Here is a 9,313-nt window from a genome sequence, read left to right on the forward strand (position 1 = left end):
GTGCAATCCCACGTTTCCAACGTTGTTCTAGAAAGATTTAAAATTTGAGGGGTAGCTCCAACTTTTAGACCCTTAAGATTTTTCATCGGGCTTTCGAAAAAAACTCAGATCGTCTGCCTTGCGGTCCTGTCGGGGGCTTCTGAAGAAGTCATCGATCTTCTTTTTTCAGTTGAAGAATCTTCGGGGGCGATGTGCAGACCACCACTTCAAGAGGCACTCACGGTGTTAACTGAGCCATATGGGACGCTCGGCGAGTTAGTAAGTTGCTGAAACACCTAGTTGGTATCCATATGAAATAGCAACAGAGGTGGTCGAAGACAATCTTCAGCTTGCGGGTTGGTGCTGACTTACAGCAGTTGGTGAGCGGTAAGTTGCACCTAGTCTTGAGTTCTTGAGGTATCTTCCGGAGTCTTCACTTGATGAGGACCAGATGAACCATGTGATGTAGCTCGGCTTTGATGCTATTGTCCTCTCGGCTTGTTAGACGGCGTGTTAGAGGGTGGTTTCAAGAAGATATCTTCGAGGTTAGTGCGGTTATGCTCTAAGGTTAGACCAAATTAGTATGTCTTCTGGTAGAGGTTCAGTCACTCTTGAAGGTAGGGGCTTCTGCTTTCTTGATGAAGTGGAGATGCTTCAGCGGATCTTGAAGGTATTGGCTTTTGCTTTGTTGGCGTAGTAGAGATGCTTCAGATAACCTTGAGAGTAGTCAGCGTAGATGGGGGTCTGAGTTAGTTTCCCTGACGGTTGAAAAACAACTGCTAACGGGTTTAGAGTTAGAGACCCAACTAACTAGCAGTTAGCAACACATCGGCGAGGCAAACTTTAATCCTATCATGGCATGTGACACCCATACAACCATAACCAGAAACAAAATACCACTAACAGAGGCTACTGGTATTTTTCCTAGATGCACTGTAACAAAACAAGATCATCACAATTGGAATCATTCAAAAATATTTATTTTTCAATTTTTGAGACTCAAAATACTAACCAGAAACAGAGATCAAGTTTTATTTATTAAAAATCGCACAAAAATCCTAAAAATACAAGGTTAGTGGCATCTGAAAGATAATTTCATACTGGTTCTAGTGCAACTGGAATCACGTCAAACGGAGCTACCAAACTATTTTTATTAGCAAAACAGTACACTGGCAGATTTCCATTTTTAATTTCTGTTTTACAAATTTCAAACAATTAAAAAAAAGGCGGGAACGTATAAATAGCAAGACATACATGCACACAACAAAAAGATACAAACACTCAAGGCAGCACACTAGGGAACTACAAGCAATCAGCATACCAAACAAGGCACTCTAAGTATCTAGAGATACCTAACACGTGGGGGTAGCTCAATCGAAGCGATTGAGTTTTTCCTATCCATCCTATAGGTTTGGGGCTGGTCACATATGTCGACGTCTTCATCTTGCTGGCATCGACTTCAACTTGGATCATTGTAGCATTTGGTGGTGAAGGGGCCGGGTGTTGAGTCATTGATGTTGAGGCGGAGGAGAAAACTGTGTAGAACTTCTAGTCTCGACATCCCGGAAACATGAGGTCTTCGAAGAGGTAGCTGTTGAGGTGCTCCCGAAGTCAATATCTTCTCGTGGCTGGCCTAAAAATTACTAGTCAAGAGACTGAGGACTTGATCCCTGACGACTGCAAAAAGTGCAAGTCCACGGAGGAAGAAGGTCAGCTCCTTGACAGACTTTGGTGACAACCAAAGGCATGATCTTATTATCCCTTTTTGTGCAGGAGTAAGTCGGCGCCCGATCTTCAATAGTTGTCGTTGGGAATACGTGATACTTCATAAAAGGTTGATCCATCTTCGACGTCGAGTCTCCGATCTGAGTTGGGGACATCGTCCAACATGTAGGTTTGAAGTGGTTGAGACAGTAGAGCAAGAATTTTCAAACCTTTTTATAAAGCGGAGAGATAAGAATTTAGAAGCTTTGAATAAATAAGAGGAGTAGAAGCTATGCTTCCGACTAAAGAAATAATTTATTTCGTAAATAGTTTTTCCCCAAGTACTTGTTTCCTAGCTAACGTCCATGCTAACTAAGGTCTCCTACAGTCAGGATAGCTCTGATACCAGCTCTGTGGGGACCCCCGGACTAGCTGTCCGAAATTCCCTGTTATGTATACAGTTCACGATCCCATGATCAGTGCGCCGTGAACACATAACCGAATTGATATCAAATTACACCATCCATTACAAAGCAGAATAAGAAAATTACAATAAGGTCTCATGACCATTACTTACATAATAGCCTCGAAGGGCCTAGCTAAACATCAGAGTAGCATCATCACTTCAACAGCGCGGAGCCCAAGTCATCTGCCATAAACCCTACAGGCAACTGACTGGGAAGACGTTCCTAGCTCGCATAGACGTCACCGACTTCTTCTTTATCTGTCGTGTTCCTCCAAGTCTGGCCAAGTAAATAGCCAGGGACAAAGCCGTGAGTACATTTGGAATTGTACTCGCAAACCATCAAGAAGGTACTTTGCAAGAGTGCAAGATAACAAGTGCTAATCTAGATGACAAGAGGGAAGAGATAATTTCTCTTGTGGAAATATCAGGTAGAAGAGAAGTAGTTTCTCTTGTGGGTATAGCATGTAGAAGAGAAGTAGTTTCTCTTGGGGATATAGCATGTAGAAGAGAAGTAGTTTCTCTTGTGGATATAGCATCCCGACATCTTAGAAGAAGGGGATACTCAAGGGGTTCTATGACATCTCTATATCTTTGTTGAAGAAGATACTTCAAAAGAGTTCTACAACATAAAACACTAGGGAGGGGGGTAACCCAATTTTTTTTCCTTTCCGACCATCTCCATATGGTCAACCAATCCATTCCCGTACCCTTCCGGTACTCCGAAAACAAGTTCCTTTCTTTCATTTTCCAAACAATTTTTTTTGTAAACCAAAAACTCATCAGGCTATGCAACAGCCATTCCAACCGTCCATGACCACGGACACGGCTATTCGAATAGATTTGACTCTGCAGAGTTTGCACACTTTCCCCACAAGATCCGCGAGTTTATCATGTGGGCATCATCCCCGCATATCAACTATGCCATGACAAAAACTCAGACATAGCCTTTCGCCTATTCGACTTAGCACGGGATCCTACCCTATGGAGTATGTACCTCCCCGGCACCGTGGCAGCTCACCTCACTTTGAGCGTGGCTCCATCGCCAAGCCAGGAGACCCATAGTGTCTTCCGGACGGGTCAGCCCCGAAGGCCTCCCGTTATACTATTGTCTCCACCAACGACAATCCGGATTCAGGGGTAACCTTACCCTTATATAGTTGTGCGGTGTCCCATGTTAAGAAGAACAAACTACGAGCTAAGCCCCGTCCCACTCCAGGGTAATGTGGTTGCGCGGGTTAATTGTCACGGGTGAATACTTAGACGCCAAAGTTTTCGAAAACAAGATTTTCTTTCCAACCATCTTTGCCAAGATCCTTTCCTTTCATAAACACACACTTGGGTAAGTCCAACTCACCCAAGGTTTTCAAAAATTATTTTCAACAAGGTATTTTTCCAAGGGGGTTCCCAACCTATAGTTTTATGAAGGAACTAAGAGTCACAATGACATGATGCTAGCCATCATACCACTAAGGGGATGATAATTGAGGTGTTAAGGGGATCATACATACTTAGGATAAGCATGTATAGGGACAACATAATTAAGATGATTCAAACAGGGGTCATGATGTTAATCATCATACCACTAAGAAGATGACAATAATAAAGAGAACAACACACATAGAATCAAGGTGCTTTGGGTATCAACAAATGGCATCCAACTAGACACCGAATCAGAGATCAAAAGATGGCTTGCCTTGGCTTATTTGTCCCTGTACTTCTTCAACTCCATCAATATAAGAATTCCAACAACATTTATAAATAAAATCCTCGTCCGATTCCACTTCTTCTTCTTCTCCAGAATTGTTCGCATCTATCGCCGGAAAATATAAAAGGAACACAATCAATCACATTGCAACAACAAGACAACATTCAACAATCAACAACTAATCATGCAGCCAAGGTATAACATACTAAGGACCTATAGATACCACAAAACAACTTTAAGAGTTTTATTTTAGAAAACCCCATTTATTTACCTAGTAAAGGTATGAGTGCATCACAACTTAGCAATTGCATCTCTCGTTTATCACCAGGGTATCAACCAAATATCCCCTGGTAGATAACATCATAAAGATGACAAGTGCATTAGTTTGGCATCAAAAACATTCACATTATAATTTGAAACATTTTTGCAAAAGCGGGCAATCATTCTCCCTATTTTATAAAGCTTACATAACACTACACAAGAATAGGAAGCAAATGATATGCCCCACCATTTGAAAACTTAAGCAAAACAAAAGAGCTAAAGTTAAATTGCAGAGGTTTTATTTTGCAAGCATAAAACAAAGGTTGCCCATCTCTACTAAAAAGAGTTGGTCAAGGGTTTTAAATAAACCGAAAAGTTTTGCTTCAACAATGCATGTCACACATAAACATTACTAACAGCAACAAATATGTGTGAACAGAGAATAAAAATATTTTTCCTAGATGGCCAGTATTAATACAAGACTAACCCAATTGGAATCACCCAAAAAGGTTAATCCTACTATTTTAGGAATTTCTTTGAATCTGACTGTACAGAAAAGAAGATCTGTAAGCCATAAATCGTATAAAAATCCTAAAAATATGAGGCCACTTGCATTTGAAAGGTAATTAAACAGAGATGCATACACAATTGGATTTGGGTTCAAATTGTTTCTGAAACTCTCACAAATGGATTTACAAGTTTACTGCATGTCTGTACCATTTGCTTTCTCTCTGGATTTACACAACAGATAAATGTTTGAAACTTGTTTGAGATGATTAAGAAAACATTTAGCAGTCCTACAAAATTGGAATCACTCAATTAGGTTCAAAAATGGATTTTTGGTGATTTAAAAGCTAACAGCCATGTCTGCAGAACACACAGAACAAGTTTAATTCACCAAAAATCATACACAAATCACTAAAATATGAGGTCTGCTGCAGCTGAAATGTATTGAATAGGTGGTTCTTACCCAGTTGGTTTCATTCAAAAATTCGTTTCCAAGCTCCAGGTTTAATTCGACAAAGTCAGATCTGACAAGATCTTGATCTGTGAACCATTTCAGTTTCAGGAGGTCACTCGAAGTGAAACCAACTCCAAAATGAAGGTACTGAAGAGGGCTTTCACCCACAGTTGAGTTTGCTCAAAAAGGTTTCGTAAAACGGGAGAAATCTAACAAACAGTGATTCTGCATGTTTGTAGATCTTTATTTACCATGCAAAATCTGTAACGAATTTGAGGATGAGACCAACGCCAAGTTGTAGATCTTTTCAATACCTATCTGCGGAACTTTGAATCACTCGATTTGGATCTGCACATAAGATTTGGCGGATTTTACAAGTTCGTACCAGAATCTGAAACAGCAAGATACAAAAATTACTGCAAGGTTTTGGACGAACTTTGCTCAAGAACTTCAGATCTGAGGATAGCTCAACCTTCTCCATGCTTGGACCAACATGCACCTGCATCAAGATCCAATCTAGTGAGAGGAGAAAGGAGAAATAGAGCTGGATTCATCTAGGGTTAGGGGAGAAGAGAGGGAGAGGGAAGCTCTCATGGTGAGGGGAAGCTTGAGGAAGGAGGGAGTTGCATCTTGGAGAGGTTTCCATGGCCATGGCCAGCCATGGTTGCTAGGAGGAGCAGCATTTCGTGGTGGAGGAGAGGAGGAGAGTGTGAGGGAGTGGAGAGTGAAGAAAATGAGCAAAGGGGGAGGTGGTGGCCGGCCAAGGGGGTATTTATAGAGGGAGAGGGGTGGCTGCCTCCTTTTTCATTGGTCAAGGAAGGTGGCTGCCCATTTATTGATTGGAGTAGTTGGGAGGCAATGCTTGCAAGAGAAGAAAGTGAGGAGAAACATGGCTGGCCGAAATTGTCATGGCCGGCTCCATTCTTGCCAAGCACAAGTGAGCAATGTGAGAGAAAGGCACAACATCAATGTGTATAGACAAGGTATGATGTTGAGAAGATAATATCAATGAGTGACTTTGATAATGATAAAAATAGGAGTAGATACATATAGATAAAAATGAGTATGAAGGTGACATGTGCCATGTGCCATGAGAATAATCTCCACCACTTTGGTTGAGACCAACTTAGGATGAAGATAGTTCCCAAGGTATAGTTGATGATTAGAGGTTTACATTAGAATTCAAAATTGAAAGAATTGGGATTCACCACATGGAACAATGCATGAGCATGCCAAGGTAGATGGGTGGTGATGGTGGTTTAGTCAATGATAGAGCAAGATTAAGAGAGATGGTGAGTGAAGTATTCATATACTCACAAGGATGAATATATTGACATAAATCATCAATTCATGAGGTCAAGGCAATGATGGAAAAGAATAGAGGAGTGAGATAGATATGATGAAATATAAGATGTGCAAGTGTTGCCATTTGAAAAAGAGTTTAATTGAAAGGTATGGGACACACCTCAATTGTCTAGAGACAATTGGGAATGAACTCAAGTGAAATGGAATTTTGAAGATGTCGAGAGAAAACTAGTTGGATCATAGGAGTTCAAAATATTCTACTTACTCTCTCAAGTAAAGTAGAGTTTTTCTTAATTGTAAAATAAGCAAGAGGAAAACAAGAAATGGTATAAGTACCATAAACAAGCCTTTTGTTAAAAAGAGCACAAAATAGAAAGTAATGTTTCTGAAATCAGTACTTGTTAGAAATGGGATGAGAAAACAACACCCATTTCAGTTCCTTGTTTTCCTTGAAGAAATATCTTGAAAAGTTTTAGTAAAACTAGAAGTAGTTTTGTGATCAAAACTAGAGAAGGAAAACAATAGGGTTTTTGAGGAGGAAAAACTAATTTAGGGAGGAGTGTTCTCAAGGGTAGATGATGGCTACAAAATGTATCCATCATTCCCACTCTTGGTTTTGTGAAGATAAACTTGGATTAAAATAAAAACAAGAGGTTAAAGAGGAAGAAGTGATCTAGTGCTGAAACACTAGATAGGGTATAAGATCAAGTTGGATATAAGAGTGGCAGGGGTAGAGTGAGACATGCAGGACGTGGAAATTGTAGAGGGAGATGCACAGATGAGATCCATGCATTTAGGTCAACAAAAACAGTTGTGGGTGCTTAGAGATCAATTGCCACAGTCTGGACATTTTAATCCTGTCAACAAAGATGGTCGACATGGCCTCAAAACCAACAAGGATGAATGGGTATAAGAGAGGGATGTAGCTAGGGGAAGATGATCCCAAGTTTTGAATTTAGGATGATTGAGCTAGGTTGTACCACAAGGAGGAAAATCAAGATGGCACACCCATGTTGTCATCAGGAGAGAGGTTTGATGTAGTAAAAAGGAAAACAATTCTTCCTAAGCCACACATGTGTTTTATTTGGTGAGTTGCTTGTTTAACCACCAGGGGTGTTGTTATTTGAGGTAACTCAAGACAAAACTCATCAAGCAAAACAAGACAATTCATGTACCAACAGATCAAGGCAATTCATCACAACAAACAGATCAAGGCAGTTCATCTAATTAATCTTTAGAAAAAGTTTTTGTTCCCCCTAATTTTTGCAATAAGGACAATTAATCAAGGTTGAAAAAGTTGGGGTGTTACAATGTCCTGCATGGGTGTTTTTCTCATTGCATTGATAATAGCTATACAAATACTTACATACAAAATATTTTAGAAGATGACACCTTGCCAAAATATGATAGGACTGCTGTGTGTTTTGAACTAATCAATGAAAAGGAGGGATCCTCCCAAGTTTCTTCTATTATTTCTGAAAGTAAATCAGGTTATGCGGACAAGCCACCCTTCAAGCCTCTTCCTCCTAAAGAAGGGAACGAGGAGAAGGAAGAGAAGAAGGGAACGAAGAAGAAGAAGAAGAAGAAGAAGAAGGAGAATAAAAAGAAAGAGGTAACATCACATTCCCGCGTGAATGAGATAACACTAGGTAACCGTAAGTATGTTGCTCCTAATGATTATTGTGATAATGAATCTGAATACGATGATCTTCCTATGCCCTTTACATACATTAGTGATCATGATTTGAATGAGCACCCTACTTTTGATATTGCAAATCTCTGGGAAACTAATTCTAAAAGTGATGATAATAATTGCCATAGTGTCAGTGCTATCCACGCTTCGTCCCATAATGATATAGAAAGCTCTAAGCTTGGGGAAGAGGTGTTTGAAAATCCTTTTGCTACTGATCATTATGTGTTAGATACATCTCCTTCTAATAACAATGATGGTGTGGACACAGATAAACTGACTGTGAAAGATAACTATTCTATTTCTTATGATGACACTGTGCCTCCGATCTTTGATGATTATTATAAAGAATGCTATGATATAGGTTATAACTATCCTTATGAAACTTGTCATAGTCATGATTGGATTACCAAAAACAATTCCCTTAATATGCAACTTGTTTACCATGTTCAAATTCTTGATAATAATCTTGCTCCAATTACTATTAATGAGAATAACTCTTCTTATGCCAAAATTAATGATACTTCTATGCATATGAACCATGATAAGAATGTTTTAAGTGATGGGTATATTGTGGATTTCATCAATGATGCTACTTAAAGTTATTATGAGAGAGGAAAATATGGTTATATGCATCCTAATAATATTAAGTTTCCCCTCTTTATGTTGAGAATCTTGAAGTTACTCGTGTTTTATCCTCTTATGCTTGTCACTTTGTTCTTCATGAATTCATTTGTGTACAAGATTCCTCTTCATAGGAAGCATGTTAGACTTAAATTTGTTTTGAATTTGCCTCTTGATGCTCTCCTTTGCTTCAAATACTATTTCTTGCGAGTGCATCATTAAAACTGTTGGGCCCATCTTAACGGCTATAAAGAAAGAACTTCTTGGGAGATAACCCATGTGTTATTTTGCTACAGTAACTCTATTTTATATTTGTGTCTTGGAAGTTGTTACTACTGTAGAAACCTCTCCTTATCTTAGTTTTTTGTTTGGTTGTGCCAAGTAAAGTCGTTGATAATAAGGTTCATACTAGATTTGGATTACTGCGCAGAAACAGATTTCTTTGCTGTCACGAATCTGGGAAAAATTCTCTGTAGGTAACTCATAAAATTATGCCAATTTACGTGAGTGATCCTAAGATATGTACGCAACTTTCATTCAATTTGAGAATTTTCATTTGAGCAAGTCTGGTGCCTCAATAAAATTCGTCTTTACGAACTGTTCTGTTTTGACAGATTC

General features: G+C 39.3%; 1 long non-coding RNA gene across 2 annotated transcripts; it reads right to left on the bottom strand.

Annotated features, from left to right (window-relative positions):
* Window positions 1-3,788: 3,788 nt before the first annotated feature.
* On the bottom strand, window positions 3,789-5,873 carry LOC127312437 (uncharacterized). 2 transcript variants are annotated; one of them, XR_007858356.2, is made up of 5 exons: window positions 5,513-5,873; window positions 5,328-5,424; window positions 5,086-5,162; window positions 4,126-4,201; window positions 3,789-3,959 (listed from the first exon to the last, which is right to left on the bottom strand). It is a non-coding gene; the product is annotated as an uncharacterized lncRNA (long non-coding RNA). The 2 variants fall into 2 exon arrangements; XR_007858355.2 differs by lacking the exon at window positions 4,126-4,201 and having other exon boundaries at window positions 5,513-5,866.
* Between the last annotated feature and the right edge of the window lie 3,440 nt (window positions 5,874-9,313).

This window comes from Lolium perenne, chromosome 7 (genome assembly GCF_019359855.2).
Source record: "Lolium perenne isolate Kyuss_39 chromosome 7, Kyuss_2.0, whole genome shotgun sequence".
Classification (NCBI taxonomy): domain Eukaryota; kingdom Viridiplantae; phylum Streptophyta; class Magnoliopsida; order Poales; family Poaceae; genus Lolium; species Lolium perenne.